The 15,058-nt window shown below is 34.0% G+C and overlaps 1 long non-coding RNA gene across 1 annotated transcript in view; it reads right to left on the reverse strand.

The window, feature by feature from the left end:
- Positions 1-2,412: 2,412 nt before the first annotated feature.
- Positions 2,413-15,058, reverse strand: part of LOC123614017 (uncharacterized) — a 103,159-nt gene continuing 90,513 nt past the window's right edge. The window contains exons 4-5 of the long non-coding RNA XR_006721485.2: positions 3,180-3,269; positions 2,413-2,545 (exon numbers count right to left, since the gene is read on the reverse strand). This is a non-coding gene — a long non-coding RNA (uncharacterized LOC123614017). The remainder of the gene's footprint in view (positions 2,546-3,179; positions 3,270-15,058) is intronic.

The raw sequence follows: 15,058 nt of genomic DNA on the forward strand, positions 1-15,058 counted from the left end.
AACTTAGGAAGATGTAAAATTTTGTAAGACTTTTAAAATAATAAAATTATTTTTGAAACTATAATATTTGGATAGAATGCTTATTCTCTAATAAGTCTATAGATCTGACCCACCGAAAGATTTGTAGCTAACTTAGTAGTTGGTAATGATGACTTTTATTTTGTATTATTAAGTATTTTTTAATATTGAAAAACTCCCATCCAACAAACAAGCTCAAATATATATATATCTATATATATATCTATAGATATATATATAAGAGAGAGAGAGAGATACAAAAATATTACCACTGGTTAAGAAATATAAAGATATCTCAATTTTTTAAGCAACAGCATCCTTAGCCATCTCAGTTAATACCCTGCAACTCTTGTTTCTTATTGCTGTGGTTATCTTAATATCACATTTTAACCAGAATACTGAAAAGCTCTTTATTTACCACTTGCCTTGAAAGCCATTTTAAAGCTTCTGCTGTCAAGAATATTCCAAAAATAAGTTAGCTAAGGCAATTTGGAAAGAAAGCAAGTGAAAATTAGCAGTGTTTTAGGTTTTTTAAACCAAAATGCATACAACAAATAGCTCTTCTAAGCACATTAGAAAAAATTACGCTACATGGATACTGAGAGTATGCATTCATCTACTGAAAATTATGTGTTCTCAAATATATGTGACCAGATAATTATGTAGTGTAATGCTTTTGACTGTAATTTATATTTAAGCAAAAGCTTCTGAATGGCCATATGCTAAGAGGTAGCTATAGCTATAGTTATGAATTCTTACCATGAAACAAGTATTAGAACAGTCACATTCTCACTAAAACGCATTGCCTAAGGAGCATGGTTATGAAAAGGAATTTCATCCTACAAAACAAAGGGAATACTCAGAAATGCTTTACATCACTGAATATTCTAATACTAAGGTCTGGTTTCCAATATATTTAGGAAACACCATACAAAGGGAATTTTACTTCCTGTGCTGTGTTCACTTCTAAATCACAATGCATTTTCTGAAAATAAATTTTAAAATATTTACTTACAGTCTATATAACAGGAATAAGAAATGGTTGAAGCTTTACCAAATGTCCATAAATTAAAGCTAAGTCTCAAATTTGAGGGGGAAAAAGGCTGAATGCGTCATATTCTAAATTTAGAAATACAGTGAAAATTGTGGTTAGCATCCTTTGTCTAGAGTTTACTCTGAGGACTCAATTCAGAGAACCACCCCTCGACAACGCAATCCTTGCCTAAGCTGTTTAAGGAGGCATTTGGGAGAGAAGAAACCAATTTGGAGGAAGTCAGTGACTATAAGGCCATTTCTGGAGGGGCATTTTGTTGGTCTTCTACTTAAAAAGCAGAATTACCTTTAAAGCCAGGGCAGGGGAAAAGAGAGATTCAGATGATTGCATGGTAGAGCCACCATGTTAAGGAGGCCAAAGACTGCTTGCCCTCAGGTCCCCAAGTTCTGAGAAATGCAGAAGTTGGAAGCTACACATGTCTGCAGGCCTGAAAGTAGTTCATGGACAGTGGATGACACTGGTACCAAGATCTGACTAGATGGCAAATTCATGGGGATAAAAAGATACATCTGAAAGAGGAATGCAGATAGTACCAGTGGCTGGTGGTCAGCCAGATGATGTGGTCCACTCTTATCAGAAACTGGGAGTACCTATGATTGCTTCAGGGAAGAGAACCCATCATCAATGAGCATGTTAGACTGACAAACTTTATTCCAGCATCAGTAAGAACTAATACAGAAACTTGTAGATCATTGATTACAATGTTAAGTGATTATAGTAGAAACAGTGGACAATAGGCATGAATCCAAAAGGAATCTCAGTAGAGACGGACACTAATTAAAAAGAATAAAATGGAAATGCTAAGATAAAAAAAAACCCATGAAAACAGACATGGAGATCTTCAGTAGAATTATTGGTAGATTTGACAACTGAAGAAGAAAAAAAGAAAGAAATTTGAAGCCTGGACAATAGAAATTATCTAAAATGAAACATAAAGGGTAAAAAAGATAAAACTGAAAAACAGAATACAGCATCCACTGGTTGGTGGAGAAATACTTACGGAAAATTAAACGGTGCCTATGTACACGTAATTTGAATCTCAGGAGGAGAAGAGTAAATGGAGTTAAAAAAAAACGTTTGGAGGGATAACGACTAAACATTCTCCAAAAGTAAATGAAGTAAACAAAACAAAGAATAATCTCAGGAATCAAGAAGGGTAAATAAAAATGAAACATATCTAGGATCACCACAGTCAAAATTTGGAAAAACAAGTATAAAGAGAAAATCTACAAGGCAATCAGCTAAAAAGAAATACTGTGTAAGAGTGTGTTAGTTTTCTATTGCTGTGTAACAGATCACCATAGACTTACTGGCTTAAAACAACATACATTTATTATAATACTGTTAGGAGTCTGGCACATTTTGCTGGTATTCAGGGTCTTACAAAGCTGAATTTAGTGTCATCCAGGGCTGTTGTTTCATTTGAGGCTGGGAGTCTTCTCCAAGCTCAATGAGCGAGACAGAATTCAGCCCCTGTGGTTACAGAAATGTGGACTCAATTTTTTAGCTGACTGTCAATAAAGAGCTGTTCTCAACTCCCGGGGGCCACACCATCCCATCCCCTGTAGACCTCCCACAATATGGCAGTTCGCTAATTCAAAGTCAGCTGAAGAATCTTTCTCAAGACTTTCTGATCTATTTAAGACTCACTTGATTAGGCCATGACTTTCCAGGATAAATTTTTGATTAACTTAAAGTCAACTATATAGGGGCCTTAATTATATCTGAAAAGTCTCTTCTACTATATAACATTACACAATCGTGGGAGTGATATCTCATCGTAGTTGCAATTTACACACAAGAGTGGAGAGGACTGTACAGGGCATGTATACCAGGGGAGGGGGTCCTGGAAGCAATCTTAAAACTCTACCTACCACAGTCTGCCCTCTGGTCTACAAAGATTTACATTCCTCCCCAATCCAAATACATGTTCATTCCAAATACATTTACTCTTTCTCCAAATACATTTACTCCAAATACATTTACTCTTTCTAGCACATTCCAAGAGTCTCACTATCAGTTCAAAGTTTATCATCTAAATCTTCTCTCCTCAGCTCAAATTTTAAAAATTACCAAAATCACTTAAGCTTAATGTTCAAAATCTTACCTAAATGTTCTAAATCAGGTACAGATGAGTATAAACCACTTAGCGCAGCTCCTGGGGGCACAAATCCTATACGTTTGTGGAACTGTGAACCTAAGAGACAAGTTATTTTTCCAAATAAGCCCAACATACAATAGCAGGACAGGCAAGGGATAACAGTTACATGTATTTGGTTACAAGGGATGCTACGAAAGGGAAGGTAAAGAGGGGTAACTGGCACATGAATAGTTCTGAATTATAGTTAAGCAAATAATGGATTCTTCTTAATTAAACTTCAAAGGCCTTAGAATAATCCCCCATAATCTTTGGCTCCACTCCCTAGGATCTGGGCTCTGCATTCTAAGTTACATTTCCTTTCCGATGAAAGGGTACAGACGTTTGCACCTAAGATATTTTTATTAGCATGCTTCCTCCTAATATAATGTTGGGGGCCTAACATTTTTCTTAAATCAGTACTCAACAAGGACAAAATACTGTCTTATAGTTGGATCGTCAATGAGTACATTCACCTTTTCTAGAAATTTGAGTAAATCATGGTGAAATCTTGGAAAGTTCCATAAATCAAGCATATTTTACATTAAGGATTATGCGGCAATTGGGCTACATATATTTATATACATACTTTAAAATTAGAATTATATTTCATACTGATTTAATTTGCTTTTTTTTTTGCAGTCAAATATGTATTTATCACATGTATTAACTACTCTCATGGTAGATGATTTTGGTAGCAGAAGCCTCTCATGAAGTTCTGTGCTAACAATATTTATTTTTGCATTTATATGACATAATTATTTTGCTGTTGTTACATCACCATAAAGAAAAATTTGTTTTTCTAAGGAAATAATAGAAGTAAAATAACTTTTAAAGAATATGTATTAAAGATATATATATATATATGAATATATAGAAAGATATATATATAAAGATAAAAATATATATTAAAGATAAATATAAAGATACAGAGAAATTTAAAATTAAAGAATAGAAATTAAGGAATCAATTTCACTGAATATCATATATCTGCTTTTATTTGACATCAACTGATGTCTTATAATTGAAATATACATTTAAATAAAATTTATTTTAGAATGTGTTTATTTAAATATATTTTAGAAGTTTGTCTTTTCTTCAGAATACTTTTACCACTCAACCATTAAATAGGTCAAATTAATCACAAATACATTTAGAATAGATATGATGTTTAAAAATCTAATCTTCTTTGAAAAAGATGCTCAAAAACCTAAAGAGGTGAGAGCAATAGCAACAAAATTTCTACAGTTTGAGTTCCTAAAATAGTAATTTTTAATCTTATTGGGTGGTTATTACTTTTACTTGCTATCATTAATCTTTAAGAAGTAAAATATTCTGAGCAGATAAAAAAGACAAGCTTCAAACCCTCTGTAGACCCTCCGTTCCCTGTGAATGCCTATTTGTTATGGTTTCTTTTCTACTCTCCCAGGAATTTTTATTAATTTTGAAATGTGCATATGTTTGTGGTTAATTAGGCTTATATGCCAAATATTTTTCTACAACTTAGAAAATTTTATTTTACTTTATTGAACTTTATTTACTAAATTTCCATATGTATTTGTGTTTTAGAGTAGGATTTAAATCTGTTTATTAGAACTCTGCCTATCCCTGATTTAGCCTAACACTTTAATTACAACAGTTTCATTACAATCTGATATCTTGCCATGATAATATTTTACATGCTTACCAACATGAGTCAACACTTCTTTTTCTTTACCAAATCTTAATTATTAGTTTGATCTTTTTTTTAAAATAGAAGCATTTTTAGGCATTTGAAAAATAACAGTATACTGAACTGTGTTTTCCCTGTATAATTTTTTCCACAAACATTGTAAGAAACTTCCTGTTATTTACATATTAAATTTGGGACTTGGCTTATGTGACTTCAAAACCTTGAGAATGATACATCTTTTTTTTTTTCTTTCTTCCTTTTTTATTTTCCACCATGTCTCCAATCAGTTCCTTGCTCCCTACTTTTGGTAGGGAGTGGCATGAAGATGTCACCTGTCACAAGTGGCTGATTTATCCCATCTGGACCAGAGATGATTGACAGTGTTGTGACTCAGTCTTATATCACTTAATTTGACATTTCAATACTCAAGTTGATCTGTATCTTTTATTACCAACAGTAAATATGGATAAGCAAAATAGTGGACTGATCAAGACTTTAACTGCAGCTGTTCTGGCATATGTGAAGCAAATGCATAATCCTGGAAAACATGCCCATACATCATGTGGGATTTTTATGGAAGGGAAGAAATTGTCAACATTTTATTCCCATGAGAAAAAAAAAATCTCATTTCTATGATTACAGAGTTTTTACTACTCCTTGTAGATGTAAACTCTCAGAGCTTTACTCTCTCTTCCCTGAAAAATGTGATTAAGTGGCTCCTGGTAAAAGAAGAGAGACAATTTCTCATGGTTTTTCATAAATTCCCTGCATTTCCATGTAGCCACACTTCTCAATTCCCGAATTGCTTCTAAAATATTTTCATTTTTACTGTTTTTTGTTAGTTTTAGTACTTTTTTTTGTTAATAATGAAAACATTTCCTCTCATTTTTACATTTGTACCTCACTACTCTCATTTCTTTTCTTATCTAATTGCTGTGTCCACAACTTCTAGAACAATGTCAAATAGTGATATTACACATTCACATCAATCAATTAAGAGTAAGTTACAAATGACAAAACATCAGTAGCCTACATGCTTCCTTCTATTCATGTCCATCTCAGTTGAGCTGAGAATCCTCTCTATGGCTGCTGTGTCCTAGGCTGAAAGCTGACTAAAATTGATCTCAGGGCAGAGGGTACATTAGAATAACAGCCACTGGATAATCCTAAAAACTGTATTCTCCCTGGAAATGGCACAATTATTTCCATTCACATATCATTAACCAAAGCAAGTTATTTGGCCAAGTGGATAGGGAGGGGCATGAAAAAAAGGGTGAGCAAATATTTTGACACAATGTAGTCTGCCACATCATTCTTTCTTCTATATTTAATGAAATTATAGTGTATCTTTCAGTATTGAGAATGATGGCTACTGGTTTCTCACACACAGACACACACACACACACCCCACCCCCATACACATGCATACACATATATTATATATTGATACAAATGGAGAAAACATAAGTATAGCTATTGATATAAATATAAACATGTATTTATATATACATATCATGTGAAAGGATGCTCTGCAGTAAGAGTTCAGATTCTTTTTCATTAAGAGTTTTGATTTTTTCATCTAGAGTACTGAAATAAATTTATTCTAACCTTTAGTTACAATCCAGTGATCTAATAATGCACCTATCATATTTCACATGCAAGTTATATTACTGTATTTCTCAATATTTAAGCATTTGCATTCCTGGAATATACTTCATTGGCTCATTCTTAGTGTTCTTTCTTGTTATTTATTTTTATTAGATTATATTTGTAAATATTTTATTAGAATATTTTATTGATATACTGAGGCTAAACTGAATTTTGAAGCATTTTGTTTTTACAGGAAGTATTTTGCTTTCTTATGCTTTCTCTGACAGATTTTGGTATTTGCTTTTTGCTGACTTGATTAAAGATATTGGAAATTTTCCTAGAAAAGTTAAAATAGCTTTTAAATTATTTTTGAAGTGAAAAGCAATTCACTTTGACTTCATCTAGGTTAACTATTTTTTCTGCAGAAGTGTGCAGACTTCCTGACAATTTTAATGTGGCTCCTACAGTATACAGGAGTATACAGTCTACAGTATATATAACAAATATATTTGTTAATCTTTTTTTGAAAAATTATCTATCCAAGTTTTCCAATATATTTAGAATTAAAGACAATATAACATTGTGATTTATCTAATTTCTTTTGAAACAGCTTTTATATCTCCATTTTCATTTGTGATGTGTTGGGTTATGTCAGTTTTTCTCTACATGAGTTAGTTAGTTATTAAAATTCCAAAAGGGCTAAATTTTTAATTTATTTATCAGGCATTCATCTTTCCAGGTGTTAATCATTAATCATTAATTCTTCATAATTATTAATATTGATATTAATTTGATTATATTGCTAACCAACTGTTGTTCTTCTCAGAGCAACATTCTCTTGGTCCTTCTTTTGTATTTTAGTTTATTTTCACATTAAATGTACTTTTGTAGCTTAGAGTATATTTAGTATATTTGGGATATGAGTCTAATTTCCGGATTCTAGACCTATCAGTTATTAACTGGGATGCTGGGCATTTTTCTGAGCCTTGAGATTGTTTATTATTTATTTTTTAACATTTGAGGAAAAAACTACTTTATTGTAAAGCTTAAATGATATACTGTATAGACATCATTTGATACTACGTCTTTGGAACAAAATAAATACTCATAAATGATTGCTAGTATATTTTATTACCTGTAGAGATTTTTACATAATTATGTAATTTTAGCATTTAAAAATCTTCAATAAACAAATTGGAAAAAAGAGACTCTTCAAATTTCAGTCAAAACTAAGGCCCAAATCACCAAATACAAGAGTTTAGATTTATATGTTTGTAATCACTGTTTCAACTGTTTATTTCCCCTAAGTCAGGAGTATACATTTTGTCCTCAATTCTAGTATCAGCAGGACATTGATAACATATGTATCTAACAGCAAGTCTGAGATTAGCTTTTGATAACATCTTAACCCAATTTGGTATTTCTATGTATGCTTTGGTGTCTATACCAACGTTTCACAATACAAATTCTTCTGATGCTGAAAATGTCCTTTATGAAATATTCTCTATGAAATATGCTAACCACTACCCACATGCGGTTTTTGAGGACTTGAAATATGACTGGTGTGACTGAAAAACTGAATTTTATCTTTGATTTTATTGTGATTAATTTAAATGTTAATGTAAATAGTCACACATGGCCACATGTAAGTTCTGGGAAACAAACACCTAGGCTAATATCATTGGTATTTAGATAGATCAAACAATTCACAGAAGCTTCCCAATTGCTCCCCAATTAATGAATGTCAATCCAGTGGCTCTGCCATTCTATCTCTAAACTTTGAGTTGTCTCTTTTTTCTCACCCTAAAATCTACCTTAGTTGATAACATTACGCCAAAAAAAAAAAAAAAAATCACATAAAGCTAATGGCAAAACACAGTAATTGAAAAGTTTTTCTTAAACTCTTTGATATGGTTCAATAAATAATCATGTTTTTAGTGTAATCTCTGTATCTTGATTTTATTATCTGTAAGATGCTGATAACACTAGAAAAACCTACCCCATATAATTTTGAATTAGCCAGCTGAAGTAACGCATACATCATATCATACCATGCTTTACAAAGCATGAAGTCAGGATAATGAGGTGGTTAAGAGCATGAGCTTGGAGGTCAAACCTGCTTGGGCTCAATGATAGCCCTGCCATTTAATAATTGTACTACACTGAACACACTATTTAACTGCTCCAAGCCTCGGATTCATCATCTGTAAAATATCGGTAATAATGCCTAACTTCAAAGATGTTTGTGTAGATTAAGTAAGACAATGTTGATAAAGCCCTTGGCACAGAGTGCAGAGATGCTGGCGAAACGTAATAGCTCAGAGGAGGAGCTGGGCGAGTGTGGTTGCTGCTGCTGCTGCTGTTACAAAAACATTATAAATACAACTTCTTTTTCTGAGGACTTTTTTAAGTGCTTGTTTCCAAGTTAAAAGAAATATCTCTCAACACAGGAATTAAAAAATAATTTGAGTACATTGTGCTTTAATTCTAAAACAACTACAGACAGAAAAGTGATTGGGTGTCGGAACTGGATCTCTGCCGGTTGACTGGAGGTACACACGTAGTCCATTTTTCAGCAAGCTGCAGGTCCCAAGTCTCCCCTAGACAATAAGGGTAAGGAGTAGAGCCAACTGATCCCAGAAATTGTGATGCGTGGCCTGGCATCACAGTCATTTCTGTTGCCTGCTCTTTGTCCAAATTTAACATGGCAAGTGTCCTAAGCAAGGAAACCGTTGTGAACTCTCTAACGACAATTAATGAAGTGGCTGGCTAAGTCACTTAGAATTTGGGGGTTTGCAGACACACAACAGAAGACTTTTATTTTTAGAGTTGCTCTAAAAATACACAGGAAAGTAAAAGAACAGAACATTTTCTCAGTTCACATAATTTGAATCACTACTTGGCCAGATGTAAAATATTATGGTGTTTCTTAGGAGCTTGAAGGTTATTGGGGGGAAAATGCAGCTTTAGCAAATCTGCAGACGCAAGTCCCCCTTAGCATTCCACAATGAAGCTGATTTAGCCCTCAGCCCTTGAAAGTTCTCCTGACATTTCTATTTATTTTATGGACTCTGATGAGTCATGGTTTCAGCTAACTTTCTTCTCTCCACTTCTACGTTACTGCATCATCTACTTTCTTTCCTGTCTGAGACCTGAACTCCCTTACCTTAGGATTTTTTTAAAAAAACAGTCATTCTCTGTTATAGGGCCCTTTTCTAGTCAAGTTGATACAAGACAGTGATCCAGCCACCTCCCGGCCATAGATCAGCTGCTCAGGTGCCACTTCCTCCCATTGTTCATCCAGCTAAGGTTAGAGCTGCAGGGTTACATGCTACAAAATACAGCAATTTAGGAATAAAGAGACCTCCGGAGCAATACAGTTAGCTAGCATGGCTTTTGCCCTTTCAAGTACAAATACCTTTTTCTTTTGGATAGAACAAAATATGACAGTCTATTTATAGTTTGCTTAGACTCTCATCTGGAAATTTGCTCATTACATGGCTAAAAACATATGAATATTTTAGTCATAAACTCCTCTGGATGTGTTAATGACATGTCAAATATTACATTAAATAAACTTAATTTTTAATCTACTACTTTAAGGTAAGTACACAAAAGTTAATTAGTTTATAAAGAATTAACTAGTACTTATAAATAAGTAAATAGCACCTTATTTTCTAAACAATTAGTTCCATTTTATGATTTTGAAAATTAATTCTCTATTTCAAAACCATATTTTTCTCAAATAAAGTTTAATAAACCAGATTCATGAATAATATCTATTTGTGGGAGACACTGTATTACTTGTCAGTTAGGAAATTAATCAAGGTAGATTATTTAAGATTTTGATACTTAAAGATTATGTAAATGGTATTATTTAATTAATGATATATTAAAAATTACTCATATATATAAATCTAAAGCTGAAATCACATTACCTATGGGTTAGATTTTTGGTGATCTAGATCTGATCAAAGTAAAATTTAGCAATGTTTAAATATGCAATATAATATTAATCATCATCACCATGCTGTACATTACATCCATATGACTTATTTATTTCATAGCTGGAATTTTGTAGCTTTTGACTCCCTTCTCCCATTTTGCCCATCCCTCTCCCACTTCCAGCCCTGCCTCAGGCAACCATCAAACTGTTATTTCTATTTATGAGCTTGTTTTGTTCTTGTTGCTGTTTGTTTGTTTTTTAGATTCCACATGTAAGTGAGATCATACAACATGTCTTCCTTGGTCTGACTTATTTCATTTAGCATAATGCCCTCAAAGTCCCTCTATGTTGTCACAAATGGAAGATGTCACTCATTTTTATGGCTGAATATTATTCCACTGTGTACATATACATATATATACTGCATCTTCCTTATCCATTCATCCATCAATGGACACTTAGGTTATATCCATACCTTGGCTATTGTAAATAACCAAATAAATGCTATGAACACTGGGGTGCACGCATCTTTTCAAATTAGGTTTTTCATTTTCTTCAGATAATTACTCTAAAGCAGAATTGCTGCATCATATGGCAGCTCTATTTTTAATTTTTTGAAGAACTCCCCTACTGTTTACCATATTGCCTGCACCAATTGACATTTCCACCAACCGTGCACAAGAGTTTCCTTGTCTCCACATTCTTGTCCACATTTGCTGTCTCTTATCTTTTTTATAATAGTCTTTCTAACAGCTGTTAGGGGATATCTCATTGTGGTTTTGATTTGCATTTCTCTGGTGATTAGTGACGTAGAGCATCTTTTCCTGTGCCTGTTGGCTGTCTGTATGTTGTCCTTGGAAAAATGTCTATTCAGATGCTCTGCTGATTTTTTAACTGAGTTGTTTGTTTTTTTCTAGAGTTGTATGAGTTTTTTCATGTATTTTGGATTTAACCCCTTTCAGATATATGATTTTCAAATATTTTTTCTCAATCAATAGGTTGCCTTTTCATTTTGTTGATGATTTCCTTTGCTGGGAAGAAGCTTTTTAGTTTGATGCAGTCCCACTTGTATATTTTTGCTTTTGTTGCCTTTGATTTTGAAGTCAGATTCAAAATATCATCACCAATACCTATGTCAAGGAATTTACCACCTATGTCTTCTAGGAGTTTTATGGTTTTAGATATTACAAACATTTTATTCTTAATACAAATACATGCACAGAATCTGTATTGCCAAATTTGAAATCAGTGAATATAGGGTGAATTCTGGCAATATGTCTCTTGAAATTTCTTCATAATTACTTACGGTGTAATCTTTGTTCAAAAGTCAACAGTCATATTGCTCTCTATGGCATCCAATTAGATTAACAATCTGTCTTTTAATAAATATGTCATGTCATCCATCATGAACACAAGTGACAAATTTAAGTAACTATTTTTTACTAAGTACCAAAGACTATGATACACATTCTCCAATGTAATTTTTGTGTGTGCATATATATACATATATATATTTATTGATTGAAGTATATTCGTTTTCATATTCTTTTCACTATAAGTTAATATCCAGTGTAATTTTTAAACTCACTGTCTTCTATCATAAGTTGTTCATATAACCCACTCTTGGATACTGATTTGAGTGTTTTTTTGGCTGCAATTACTTCTAGTACCAGTCAGTCAGTCAGTCTGCCTATCTATCTGTCTATGATCAACTATTTAGTAAGCTCCCATATTCTTCAGGTGCCAGACAGCCAGCGTTCCCAGCAACTCCTGTAGAGACCTGGTACCCAAGCTGAGATTATCTGCCACTCAAACTCAACAGTTTTGGCCTTCCTTTCAAGGTCACTGCCATGCTTGCCCTATAAAGGAAGAGCCCCAGGGTAAAGGGGTCCCTCTGCTGATACACAGTCCTACCCCGTGTTATCTGCAACCCAGTGCCAGCATGTTTCGTGCAAGATGCCTGCAGAATGGAGGACCTGTGCGCATTCGGGCCCTTCTGTACATGCGCTCTAGCCAGCACCAAGCATCACTTGCTGGTGCTCACCCCCCAGGCCTTTTGCTCGATCCTAAGTTTGAGGAGGTAGGATAAACTTAGCCCAAACCTGGAGCATGGAGGAACTATTACAGAAAGGAAAGTAAATAATTCTAGGTAACAACAACTCTCAGCGCCAGGTGGATTCTGGGCCCTCCGTCAGGAGGGCTGTAGGCGATAATGCAAAGATTTGGAATCAGGGCCCAGGAGCTCCCTGGGGGGCTTCCGTAGCTGGAAGGAGACCGCCATCCTTCCCCTAGCTCTGTAGGCACTGGGTGCTTGAGCTTGACTTTAATTTCCTCAGCATTATGCAGAAAGATAGTATCTACCCTTCCTGCAGAGCTATTGTTAGCTGAAGAACAAAAGAAGTGCTGTAAACGTTGACCTCTTGTTGGTTTGAGGAAACTGAGCCACAGAGTTGTTCCCCGAGCTACTCTGCAGAGAAACACGCAGCCCTTGGAATCTAGCAGTAGAGATGGGGCAACTATTTCTAGCACCATTCAACTAATGTTTTGAATCGAATTTGGAAAAATAATTCTATTGCCCAGTATTCCCTCGTATAGTATGCATGTGTACTTAATTTTTATAAATAAAATATACTTTTTTTAAATGTTGTTTTTTATATTCTTTTATCTAGTGTGACTCCAGATACACATATTTTATGCCCTCTGATACAGCCCCAAGCTCTGGTCTTTATTTTTAATTTTTTATTTTCTATTTTTCATATTTGACCATCACTTTTGCCCTATGTTCAGGTTCCCTGGTTAGTTTTTATGTCAGCTCCAGTCCACTGCTAAGCCTGTTCATTAACTTGTGGTTTGATATATTTTCAACTGTATTCCTCTGCTGATATTTCTTACTTTTTCTGTATTGCAAGCATATCTTCCTTTGTGTCACTGAACCTTTTCATCATGGTATCTGTTTTAAAATCCACCCCCTCCTTTTTTAAACTAATTTCAACATTGTTTCTTCTAGGTGATCCAGAAGACAGAGGACCCAAATAGAGAAAATTACTTAACTGAAACCACTGATACATTTTATATAAAGGAAAGAATGTCTCAGACGAAGAAATCAAAAACCAAGAGACAAGAGTCACAGTGAGTCTCAGGCAACAGAATTAATTAAGCCAATATATACCTGCCTAGATTTCAAAATTGATATGAACCAGTGACTTATGCGTACCTCTTGTTAGTTTTCTTTTTCAGTGGAATAATCTCTGGTGTTTTCATTAAGCCTTTTCTCACGCTTATGTGCTGGATGTGTGAAAGGCATTTAACATGTTTCATGGTCACAGGTTTTTCAGATTGGGGTGGGGGGAGTACAGGTAAGGATCTGTCCTTAAGGAATTACAGTCAAGGAGCCTCATATACACTCGGACCTGATCTAGATGATGAGATCTTGATCCTCAAACCTGAGACTGGTGCCAAGATGGGATGAGAATTTGAGATGTCTTGAGAGAGCGATGTTGCACTTTGTTAGTGGGGAGAATGTAAATTGCTGTGATCAGAGGATGAATTGAGCCAGGAAGACTTTTCCAATCACAACCACATAGTATGTATGGTCTTGCATGAACTTCCACAGAGTTGCCACCCACTGTTAGGAGTAGTTTGTGACTTCTGTGTTGATGGGAATGTGGTACGAATTATACTATCTGATTCCCAGGGCTAAGCTATACACAGAGATAACGTTTCTGTGCTGGCTTTCTGTTTTTCACAGCAGTCGACTTTGACCAACCTTTTTGTGAGGAAGCTCAACCCACACGCAAAGGCAAAGACCAGATGTTAATCTAGCCTCAAAATGATTCTAGCCCCTAGTCTTTAAACATCTTTTCTCAACGCTGCCAAAATTTCAGGTTTGTGAACAACCACCAAATTATTGTCATTGTTCTAAGCCTTTCTAAGTTTTGGACTTGTATCATATTCAGCCATAGTAATTGGAAAGAGCTACTTTTGTGGAGGGGAAAACACAGGTAATAGAGGGTAAAAATAAGCTTTAGAATTGTCCATAATATTTTTGCTTTTACCAGAAAAACATATTTATGTATTATGTTTGCAACTCACGTGAAGTAAAAGAGGGGATTTAAAAAGAAATATTTTCAAATGATATAAAAATGTTTACCACACTACTTTTTTAAATTATGAAAGAATTATGTTAAAGTATAGAATTTTAAAATATTATTTAAATTATTCAAATTGTCATTTAGAATGTGAGAATAAAATACTGAGCTGAAAAATCGGCATTAGGCTATATATTCTATGTCCTGCTCTGAGAATAGGTAATTTGATATTAGGAAAGTAAATTAATACCCTTAGTACTTAATTTCCTTAACTATAAATACCATATCCTTTCATTCCATAATTCATTACATATGGTAAATTAATGACCCACACATAGTAAATTAACCAGATGCATCCCTTCAGTATGGCATAACACAAATAATTAGTAAAGTATGTGCTGAGACATATTCAACCCTATTTTACAAACTAAAATTCAAATACATATGGATATATTATCTTTTCTTACAAGGGTCTCTCTATATAGAGACAGAGTCAAAGTTAAAGTTACATTCTACCTTTTACAACGGTATTCGTTGCATGTTTTAATTATGA

Source organism: Camelus bactrianus, chromosome 23 (assembly GCF_048773025.1).
Source record: "Camelus bactrianus isolate YW-2024 breed Bactrian camel chromosome 23, ASM4877302v1, whole genome shotgun sequence".
Lineage (NCBI taxonomy): Eukaryota > Metazoa > Chordata > Mammalia > Artiodactyla > Camelidae > Camelus > Camelus bactrianus.